We start from the raw sequence: 11,817 nt of genomic DNA, 5'->3' as shown, positions 1-11,817 counted from the left end.
TCCTGTGGTTGACAAGGCAGCATCACCAGTTATCACAAGGACAGGAAGAATCGTGAAACCACGAGTTATCTTAGACTTATAAATATGACTGTAGAAAAAAGAATTAAGATTTCGCGAGATCACGAATATATAAACTGCTGCCCCATTGTAATATCTATATTGAAATAATAATGACCGTATAAACATGCATACTTGGAGCATGCAGACATGCACCACAGTTATTACTTATAATTACTAATATTAACTAATTTGTATAAATGCTGCCAATGATTTTTTGAACAGTATTTTGTTTTGTTTTGATAATGAATAAAAACAACATGTAATTAATAAAATTATTAGAGGTTCGGAGGATCTGCAATATTATTAGAATTTTAGTTTGCTATGGAGTTCCAGTTTGACTTCAGTGAGTATCAGGAGGAATTGAAAGAGTTTGAGGAGGGTCAGAGAGCGCCATTCCCGTTGTAGGGAGAGACCTGTCCGGTAGCAGAATGCGCTGAGAAGTTCCCTTCTAGATATGGTCAGTTATTGGATCACTAAATAAACGTTCATAAAGAGACCAGACGGACCCATGAGGCTTACTTTTCAGATCTTAAGCCCCTGTATATTTCAGGGAAATAAATTACTCAGTTCTTAGAAACTACTCCTGGTCCTTAAAAATAGGTAGGCCTTTCAACTTATTTTTCATGTTGCACATATGGTAAAAAACATTGTATAGATAGATTTATAGGTACATAAAATTATCAAAAAAGATAATAACTTGTGCATACTTTTAATTACCTCATTAAAAAGTTTAATCATTTATACTTGACTTTTCCGATGTTCTGTTTAAAGACAGGTAACTCAGGTGTGAAAAATGACCAGTTTAGTGCCGATTTATGAGTTATCGTTTATAAGAATGACATATAGGCTGCTTCAGTATTGGTATTGTTATATACACAAAAGGGTTTCTTACATTGTTTTGTTCACAAAAAAAAAGTATTGTCCAAGAGAAAGAGAATGCCTTCTCTCTACCTGAAAGAACAGGGTCAAATGAATAGGGAACAGACTATATTCAATAGTTTAACTCTCTTTGGCGATTATTAGTAAGAAGAAAATTTAATGTCATGTTTTTTTGTGTTCGCACTTTTTCGCTTCCTATGTAAATATATATATTTTTACAAGTAAATGCAACAATTGATCATCTTATTTGTGTTACTAAGCACGAAGGGGAACGACCGAGTATAAAAATTTAAATAGGTTAGAACTAAGAAGGAGGGTAGATTTCACTTTTTATTTTAATTAAAAATTTTGATTATTCGCAGTAAACCGATGTCCGCAACTATAAAGTAAATAAGTTTAACATTGGTGCTAAATTTTAAAACCACTAGATTCTACTGAAAGCAAAGAAACACCTGAGAAATGCTAAAAACTGCCTTGCGTATAAATAGTTAGATACCCCGAGCCTGCTCTAAACAAGTTTCAACAGTGAGTTATCGTTCATAACACCGACCCCTAGCGGCAATTGAAAGGCCTAAAATAGGTATACTCTACTAACCCTGATGAGAATGAATAGACACTAATAGTGTAGCAGTATTTCTTTCACCTTCATCATCATACCGACAGTATAATATACCTAATACTTTACTTGCTACTATTTCACAACTATCCAAATTTAATGTGATTTGACAGCATCATTTAGGGTACTTATTTTTCTAAATTAATTGAATATTCGAAATTTTCATAATAATTTGTTTTAAAAAAGATACGAGATGATTACTTCCTGCAACATAAAAAACAAATCATATTTTTTTTAATTACAGATGCTGACAGTTGCTAAACTGAGAGAGAGCAAGGGAAATAGTCCTTACTCACAACCCCTTAAAGTGAAGGTGTGTGGAGTTGGTAACATTCAAAGTATCAAACGGGCAATGGGGAAAAAAGGAATGCGCCATAGTTAGTCTAGCGGATTCCACAGATGCCATGAAGGGCACTGTTTGTGACACTACCAAATTAACATCCCTGAGTTCCGACAACACTGTGATTCTTATGAATTACATCTTCAAGAATGAAAGTGAACCAACTGATTGTTACCAAAAACACCAAAGTAATGAAAACAGGAGCCATTGAGGTTCCACATGCAACAATGGATAAAGGTGCGAGGATTGCAAATTCACCACCTGCTATGACTCGTCCCATTAAGGACATCAAGACATCACCTGTAAAGTCCCTGGTGTCCGTTAAGGGCAGAATTGTGTCTGTAAGTACCCGTATTAACTTAAAGAACTCTAATTTCAAATTTACTACTCTTAAAGATTTTAACGTACAGTCAGTCGTTTTTGCTTAATTCCTATGCCAAATTGCTGTGAAATATTGCATGCACATCCTTCATTTCTAAAAAAAAAAATTAAACAAAATGTTTTATAATATTGTCAACTACAGTGCTATATAACTTTTGCATATTTTTAAGTCTTTATCTGATTTATCTCATAAGGACGATATGACCAAAACCGTGAAGGGAGTGGATGTTTGTGTAAAGAGTGTCTCTCTGAAAGATGACACTGACAGTATTAAAGTCTCCCAGTTGGGGGGGGGGGGGGAGTTAGTGACTCCTCATTTGTTGGGAAATACTTATCACAAATGTTGTTGTGACCAGTTTCAGTGAGAAGATCTCTGTTTGTTTCAATGAGGAGATCTCTGTTTCAACGACTTCTAAGAGTGTTCTTGAAGTAAGATTGTAATCCCATTTTTAGCTCTACTGGTCAGAGACCAGAAGAGCTTATGCGATAGTAATGCGCCCGGCGTCCGTCCGTTTGTCTGTAAACAATTTTTCAAAATGATACTCCTACGGTTTTGGTCCTATTTCGATATAACTTGGCACACAAATAGACTACACTAAGATACATAATTCTGTGCATCGGGTTTTGATTTCACGGAACGGTGTTGCCGTGGTTATTAAAAATAGATTTTTTTCTGTCTATCCCTAACCCTGTAACAGAAAAGTCAATGTTACAAAGAACAAGATGTGTTTATGAAACAATACGGGCGGCAACAAAATTCGGAAAAAGAGTTTTTTAGCATTAGGGTCACAGTCATGGTCACAAGGTCATTGACCTTGGTGTCATTTGATTGTATATTGTTTATCGTCTCGCTCGAGAATTTTTCACTCATAATTGAAACGCCGCCATTTGCCGGTGGAGAGTTGCAAATTTTGTCCTTTACTTGGCATTTAGGGCCATTGAGCAGGGAGAGATTTTTTTCTTGCCAGCACCTACTGCGCCTGACTCCTTACTTTGCGACTCTAGAGCAGACGCTCTAACCAGTGCGCCACGCGGGCGATCTGCTGTCATTTGAAAGAGCTTGTTTAGTGGAGTATGCACACCAAATATGAAGTCTCAATCTCTCGTGGTTTAAAAGTTAAAGTGAGGTTCGAAAAAACACTATAGAACCACGAACGATAGTATTGTTCTCCCGCCTAGCTCTAAGTCAATTTTCAAATGTTAACATATTTGAATGATTTTCAGAATTTCTTTAGATATTTATATGAATTTTCATAAAACATTACTTTTTTGGGATACCAAAGAAAGATAACTCTATAAATATGGTGAAACTTAAGTATTTCACTATAGAAATCAATGGAAAACGGAAAATATTTTTCAAACATCTTTCCCCCCCATGAAACAAAAATTCCTTTTTACAGGTAATGTAGACTGTCATTTTACATATTTATGCCAAAGCTTTTTGTGTTTCACGGGGGGGAACATATGTTTATAGACAAAAAACGAAAAAAATGTTGATTTTTCACCAATTCTAAAGCTACTTACAACTACATAATTGTATTTTGATAATTTATATATGTTTTATTTATTTGTGTAAAGCATAAGAAAAGATATGAAATACATTTAATCATATTTAAAACTATTTCAAATCAAAGTGATTCTTGAAAGTTCGATTTCATTAGAAAATATCGTCTACCCCCCTTTTTTGAGAGCTGAAATTAATAATCGTTTACTATCTAGAGCTGGAATTAAAAAGATTAATCAATTACCATAGAACTGTTCTTTGTACTAAACCAAGACTTAATGGCCAAATTGCCATTAAAATTGAATTTAAAGGGTGCAAAATGTAGGCGGGAATCAAGAGTTAGAGTACGTGGTTCTTTGGCATATAGGTCACACTCAAGGTCACAAGGTCCTTGGCCTTGGTGTCATTTACGAAAACTTGATTAGTGGAGTATGAATACCAAATATGGAATCTTTATCTTTCATGGTTCAACAGTTATGGGTCGCCCGCGTGGCGCAGTGGTTAGTGCGTCTGCTCTAGAGTCGCGAAGTAAAGAGCCAATCCTTACGAATCCAACTGTGGGACGTGGAGATCGGTTCTTCGGATGAGACCGTGTAAACCGAGGCCCCGTGTCGCAGTAGGTGCTGGCACGAAAAAGAACCCTCCCTGCTCAATGGCCCTGAGTGCCGAGTATAGGACAAAATTTGCAGCTCTTCATCAGTAAATGGTGGCGTCTCCACATGAGTGAAAAATATTCGAGAGGGACGTTAAGCAATATACAAAAGTTATGGCGAAGGTTAAAATTTGCAGGAAAGGGGTATTTATAGGATATAGGTCACAGTTTAGGTTACAAGGTCATTGACCTTAATGTCATTTGAAAGAGCTTAATTAGTGGAGTATGCATACTTAATATGAAGTCTATATTTCCATTGTTTAAAAGTTATGGTAAAGTTAAATTTCGAGACAAACAAACAAACAGACAGACAGGACAAAAACAATAAACACCCTGGATCTATTGATCCGGGCGCATAAATATTCTTCTGTAGGCTTCAACATAGTTATTGAGCTGAATTGAAAGCTCTAGTTGCTTGAAAAAAATTCAAATAGATAATAAATGAAAATTCTAAATGAAAATGTTTCATAACTACAAACAAATAAAATCGTGATGAATTCCAGATCACAGGAAAATAAATTCAAAACATATACTTCCCAATAGAATATCATTTAATATTCATATTTCATTTAATGACCACCTATGACAAAGATGGTGTGTTATTTGAACTTCTTTCATAGCCAAGGTATCTTAAAACAAATTACCAATATCGGAGGCCCAGCCCCTTCTTTCCTTTTTTGTCCAAAGAAACTCGCACATAATGATTGATAAATCATCTGGATCCCCCCATTGCTTATAAACATTTCCAACATTTGCAACATAACAAAGGGCCGTTAATTTATAACCTCTCTAAAATTGCCTATACTTTACATCTGTTATTTAATTGAAAATTACACAATTGCTTATAACTTTTACAAAATTTCACTACACCATTCTCCTTTCATTTCCTTCAATTTGTCATTTCAACCCCATACGTCGCCTCGATTCAGTACTTTGATTGTAAAGTCTTGCGATATCAAATTGCCCAATTTTTTTTTTTTTTTTAAAGAAATTTTAAGTACCCACATCTGATTTACACCACTTCTTTAATATATAGTTGCACAGTACTCTTGCACAGTACGACAATGATTACATCATTCAAATATATCAAACAGATCTCCCATTGAAACCCCGTCATTATCTTCTCCATGAGCCTTTGCTGGAGTCGCGGGAGCGCAACTCAATCCAAAAGGCATTTTCTTAAATTGGTATAGGCCTCTCTGAGTAACAAAGGCCGCTTTTGGACGGTCCTCTTGTTTGACAGATACTTGCGAATAACCAGAAAACAAGTCAAGGGTCGACAACCATTTGTTTCCTTTCCGACTGTCGAGGGACTCGTGTATGCGAGAAAGAGGATACACATCCTGAATCGCCAACCTCTTCAGCTTCCGATAATCAACACAAGAACGTGTCGAACCAGCATTCTTCTTGTACTACAAAAATGTAGCTTGTCAACCGTTTCAGTGCCATGATATCGGGGACCGCTAGGGGGTTGATTTAAAACTTTATTAAAAAATGATTCAGAAATAGTTGTAACCATCGATCCCGTATCGACGATACATGTACAACCTACTATGTCATTAATCTTTAAGTTGATTGTAAGGCTATTCCCGACCATTTTCTTCACTTGTGCCGTAGCCCTGGTCCTTTTAAATCACTAGTACGATGATTGTGGGTTTTCCCTGTGCCTCTGCATCTCTTTTGCGCTTTTGACAGTCCTTTTAAATGGCCCAATTTTCCGCAGTAACAACACCGCATTCCGTCAATATTCTGACTTTTCTTTTGCATTTTCAGGGTTTCCTTTCTTCACGCATGTTTTTCACCTCGGTTTCAAGATCTAGAAGAAGTTTAGAAACATTTGATGTCTCGTTGGACTTAGATTGAGACTAAGCAGCGAGCACTTCATATTCGTAATAAGAAGTTGATGCCGTAGCCTCCAATGTCACTAAAGTATATAGCGAGGGTGCTCCTGATTCTTTTCTTCAACTCTCTCCTCAACTACACTGCTTTGACGTTTTCCGCGAATTGGTTCCTCAACGCCAAGTCTCTGTCTGTTATTGTTTTATGATCTTTCTTACAGATTCTGTCAAGTTTGCACATGAGCCGATGGTAGTATTCCTGTAAGGACTCATTGCCGGTCTCGTAGAATATCAAGAATTTTCTTTGGCTTTCGTTTTTTTAGAAGTGGACCTGTACCGTACCTCCTCCCTAGCTGAACCTTCCAGATGACTGATGATGAAATTTACCCTCTCATTATCTGATGTTGGCCTCGTTTTCAAAGTCAGTTTAATATCCTCTTTGAACTGATCTATCGTCTGTAACCTATCCCTTAAAGTTTTCCCAGAAATTTTGTTTATTTTTCTTTCCCTTGGGGTAAAAACAACCTTGGGTTCAATTGACTCCTTGGCTATGACATGGGCCAATTTCGTCTTCATGTCTGCCAACTACTTCTCCAGGGATTGTACTTTCGCCTCAGCCATTCTCAATGTTGTAATGGTCGTCGCCAACGTCTACCACCTTTCATAATCGTATTGTCGTCTTCAGCAATGGATATTCTACCGGCGACGCCATTTGTGACCAAATCGAAAATTCCAATTGGTTTATGGTATTTCTTCGCTAGACAAAAAGGTGGTAGGCACAATCTATAATATAAAACAAGAACACATTGAAACAATATGTACAATGTACAAATATCTTCCTAATGAAAACAATTTTATAATAAATTGTAAAATAATATCTTCCTAATGAAAACAATTTTATAATAAATTGTAAAATAATACCTTGATCTGTATCACTAACCACAAGTTCCGTTAATAATTATATTGAGCAGTGAACTACCTGTATAACTTGTATAATAAAGTGACCATCCCATGTCAAACTGAACCGAACTTGCTGATTAGCCACAACATATTTGTATGTATTTAACATCACAATATATGTAAATCAGAAGACATGTATGTGGGAAAATTTCCTATTGTTGTTGGCTCCCTTTGTTGTTGTCCCCTGCTTGAAAAGTGGGGGATATTAATTTGGGTTTGTCCGTCCGTCCGTCCGTCCGTCCGTCCGTCTGTCCGTCCGTCCGTCCGTCCGTCTTTCTGTCTGTCTGTAACGCTTTCGTTTCCACACGATATCTCGAGAACCCTTTGAGCTTTTGCAATGAAATTTTGCATAGCAACTCCCTATGGACTAAAGAAGACCCCTATTGATTTTGAGGTCAAAAGGTCGAAGGTCAAGGTCATAAATAAGCAAATTCTGTCTGTTAAAACACTTTCGTTTCCACACAATATCTCCAGAACCATTTGAGCTATTGCAATGAAATTTCATATAACAACTCCCTGTGGCCTAATGAAGACCCCTATTGATTTTGAGGTCAAAAGGTCAAAGTTCAAGGTCGTAAATTTATACATTCTGTCTGTGTGTAACACAATCATCTCCTGGGGATATTTCAAGAAGATTTTGAGCTTATGTAATGGAATTTTATACCAAAACTCCCTAGGACCTCTCTCACCCCTCTCAAAGTGCCCCGCCCCGTTTGTTTTACTAGTATTTATCGTATTACCTGTCGCTATTTTTAGCACAGGGGCATGCGGAGAGTTATTGCGTATAAAACAGGTTCTCGGCGGACTTTATGTTCTTATTACATCTATTATAACTGTTTAATAAAGGCTAAATAAATCAAACACCATGGATTGTGTAAAATTTTGAAAATACCGAACATGAAAACATGAATATATACATGTATGTGACTTCACTTCCGCATATACTTCGCACCATGTTAAGCGATTCCGTGGTCTAGTGGTTATGTCTCTCGCTTCAAATGTGAGAGGTCCCGGGATCGAATCTCGGTCGAACCTTTCTTTTTTTTTTTTTTTTTTTTTTTTAAATAATTTTTTTTTTTACTAAATGATAGTATTCAGCATGTGAAATGAAAAATTTATGAGGTTATAAATCATCATTACAGTGTGATAAAAATTCCATATAAAAAATCTTCTATACACATAATGAAGAATAAGCAATCAAATCTTTATATGCATATTGACATAGATGTATTTTATTTGCTTCAGCATATATGTATACATTTAATAATTCTACAGATTCAGTCAGGGGGAGCCGACTTTTTCCCTAAGCGGGGGACACGAATTCTCTGAATTAGCTTGTTTATTTTTAAATTGATTTCACACTCCGCATCTTGTAATAAGTTCGGTGATGTCGGCATTTATTCCTGGCCACAATTAAATGTCTCTGGCTCGTTGCTTGGTCTTTTCCAGCCCCATTTGTGTATTATGCAGTTGTTTTAGCATGTGCGGTCTCAATGAGTCGGGTATGTTGTGTTGGACAATAACCTAACACAGGGTTCGTTACATGTATATACATATATTTATTTTGCTACAAACTACATCCAGCTACATGAGTTACAAGATATAAATTGTGTCCGCTCTCTATAGGTTCCCACACTCTCTTACTCCCATACTGCACCCATATCATATATCTTGTGTGTCAATCGGCTTTCATTCATTCATTGCAGCCAGCGTGGGAATGTTATTCCGACTGCAGACTATGTTTACACTACAGGGTACAATCGTTTATTTTTCGTCACATATCCATCGTAGTATCCGATTTCATCTCGTAAGGTTTAACATTCGGCTCTAGTACTAGTGTCCGGCCATCAGTCCAAGACAACTTACTTTAATTGTTGCAGTTTCTCTAAATAAGGTATTATTATTAGTTAAACATCGTTTGTCATTTCTGGTTTGAATTTCTCCATCTTTTTTTCGTATATAGGCAAGTATTCCAGGGTATGTCTTTTGAATTTGTCCTTTTTGTTTTCATTCTCGTCGTCCTTCATTGCTGCTCTGCTTAAGGTGTCGGCAATATAAAGTTCTTCGCCTGGTTTATACCTTACAGTTTAAATTTTTATGCGTAGCATCATTCTTTGCATTATAGGAGTCGCTGTCACAAGTGGTTTCTTAAATAAACTTTCTAATGGTTTATGGTCAGTTTCGATGTTGACGCGTTTACCATAGATATATTGGTGATATTTCAAGCACCCGAAGACAAAAGCAGGTAAAAGTTCTTTTTCTATTTGGCTATAGTTTCTTTCGGCTTCATATACCTTAGATAGAGAAACAAATGTCATTTAAATCAATTAAAAATGCTTAAACCAAATGTGTAATATGGCTTACTTGCATCAGATAGCCTTGACCAATATTTTTTAGCCACAATTGCAGCTTCTCTGTAGGTTATGGTTCTGTTAAAGAGACGATTCTTTAGAGCCTAAAGGATGCTACAGTTTTGTTAAAACTTTCGTTTGATTGCATGCTGTCAAGGTTGGCTAATTTCTGTGAGTGTTTCTTTAACTTGTACAGGATGTGTTCCAAGTCTTGTTGCAGAGCTTTATTCTCCAATGGTCGACCAAATGAGAGAGATGTATTTTTTTTGAGTTCGTTCCCTTTTATGAATGACACCAAACTTTATCGCATCCTTTATGGTGTAATGGTTTGGGCCGTGGATATCGGCCTGGATAGCTCAGTTGGTAGAGCACCTGACTTGAGATACAGGGGTCCCGGGTTCGATTCCCGGTCCAGCCATGCATTTTCTCCTTTCCTGTAACAGATTTGGTGCCGTTGACCACCCCTGGAATTGAAGGTGAAAGTCCTGCCAGGGGCAATAAGAACTTGGGTTGTGTCTTCGAGGGCGAAGACCATTTAAGGAAGGAGGAATGTAATGGTTTGGGCCGTGGATATCGGCCTGGATAGCTCAGTTGGTAGAGCACCTGATTGGAGATACAGGTGTCCCGGGTTCGATTCCCGGACCAGCCATGCATTTTCTCCTTTCCTGTTACATGGTTATCAAAGGGATGAGAGGACAATGTTGTCAATCCTTTTTCAATTTTCAATTTTAGATCACCTCAATAAACTCAGGAGACTTATTGCTATATTTGTCTGTCGTCGTACATCGCCCAAATAAACTTTTGAACATTTTTAGCTTTTCTGAAACCACTGAACCAATTTAAACCAAATTTGGCCAAAACAACTAAAATAAATGCAATCTTATAAAATCCATCTTCTTTACTCCGGAACATCAAGCTGTCGACATGATTGAATTAGCATTGAGTCCTCTACAAAACAGAAGTTCATGGCCCACTGGGTCAGGGGTTCTGGTGTTACATGTAGGGTGGGGCTATATAAATCATGTAGTAAAAGTACATTGTTACTTTAAAAATCTTCTTCACTGCTCCGTGGTATTAAATAAACTAAGTACATTATGATAATCAAGAATGCCTCTTCTAAAATTGTGAATTTCATTGCCCCTTGGTCAGGGGTTAAGGCAGGGCTACAAAGATCATATAGAAAAATATATTATTTCTTTGCAGGTATTCTCTCTGGCCCTTGGTATTAAACTACATGTAACTAATAACATAGTTATGGTGACCAAGAGTTAAGTGCCTCTTCCAAAAATGTGAATTTAATGGCACGTTGGTTACGTCCCACTCGAGAATTTTTTCACTCATATGGCGACGTCATCGTATGCCGGTGAAGGGCCTCAAATTTTGTCCTTTACTCAGCACTCATGGCCATTGAGCAATGAGGGATCTTTATCGTGCCAACACCTGCCGCTGACACGGGGCCTCGGTTTTTAAGGTCTCATCCGAAAGACCTGCAACTTTCACTTCAAAGTGCCGAGCGCATGGCGAAGAAACAGTTGCTACCCATTTTAACGACTAGGTCGGTCGCGGCCGAGATGCGAACTCACGTCATCCCGATCACGGAGTGAGCGCTCTACCGTCTGAGCTACCGTGAACGATGATAAGGGAAGATGCCTCTTCGTTAATTGTGAATTTCATGGCTCCTAGTCAGAGGTTTTGATGTAAAGAGGGAACTCTTTTGATTATATAGTGAAAATACATTAATTTAAAAATCTCCTTCTTTGCTCCTGGGTATTAAACTAAGTAAGTAAGTATATAGTTTTAATGAGGAAGTATTTCTCTTTCAAAATAGTAAATTTTCTGGCCCCTGGGTTGGGGTTAGTGATGTTAGGGCGGGGCAATTTTGATTATACGGTGAAAATACATTGTTTCGTCAAAAACATTTCTTCTCTGGTCCTGGGTATTAAACCAATGAACTATGTACATGTACGTAGCTATGATAACGAAGGATGCCTCCTCCAAAAATGTGCAAGTAACAGTGAAAGAGAAAGTGTTCTTAACGTTTACAAGAAACAGAAGAGAATTTTGAATGACACTGCTAAACTTGCATAAATTATTTTGCGCTACATATACATTTGCTAAGTGCTCATACGCCTCATTTTGTAGATATAAACCTTTTTGGATCACTGATCCAAAATGTGAACAATGAGACACTTGCTACTGCAAGTTGCACGCAAACATGCAGTATATGATGGATCGC

The 11,817-nt window shown here is 37.2% G+C and overlaps 1 non-coding gene and 1 pseudogene across 1 annotated transcript; both read left to right on the top strand.

Annotated features, from left to right (window-relative positions):
- The first annotated feature begins 1,753 nt into the window (after window positions 1-1,753).
- LOC134277263 (uncharacterized) lies at window positions 1,754-2,705 on the top strand (annotated as a pseudogene).
- Window positions 2,706-9,925: 7,220 nt separating this feature from the next.
- Trnas-uga (transfer RNA serine (anticodon UGA)) lies at window positions 9,926-9,999 on the top strand. The gene has a single exon. It is a non-coding gene; the product is annotated as a tRNA-Ser (tRNA).
- The last annotated feature ends 1,818 nt before the right edge of the window (window positions 10,000-11,817 follow it).

The sequence above is a fragment of the Saccostrea cucullata genome, unplaced genomic scaffold, assembly GCF_032062105.1.
Source record: "Saccostrea cucullata isolate Sc308-1 unplaced genomic scaffold, CSIRO_AGI_Scuc_v1 ctg13541, whole genome shotgun sequence".
Classification (NCBI taxonomy): Eukaryota; Metazoa; Mollusca; class Bivalvia; order Ostreida; family Ostreidae; genus Saccostrea; species Saccostrea cuccullata.
This window is presented reverse-complemented; position numbering and strand designations above follow the sequence as displayed.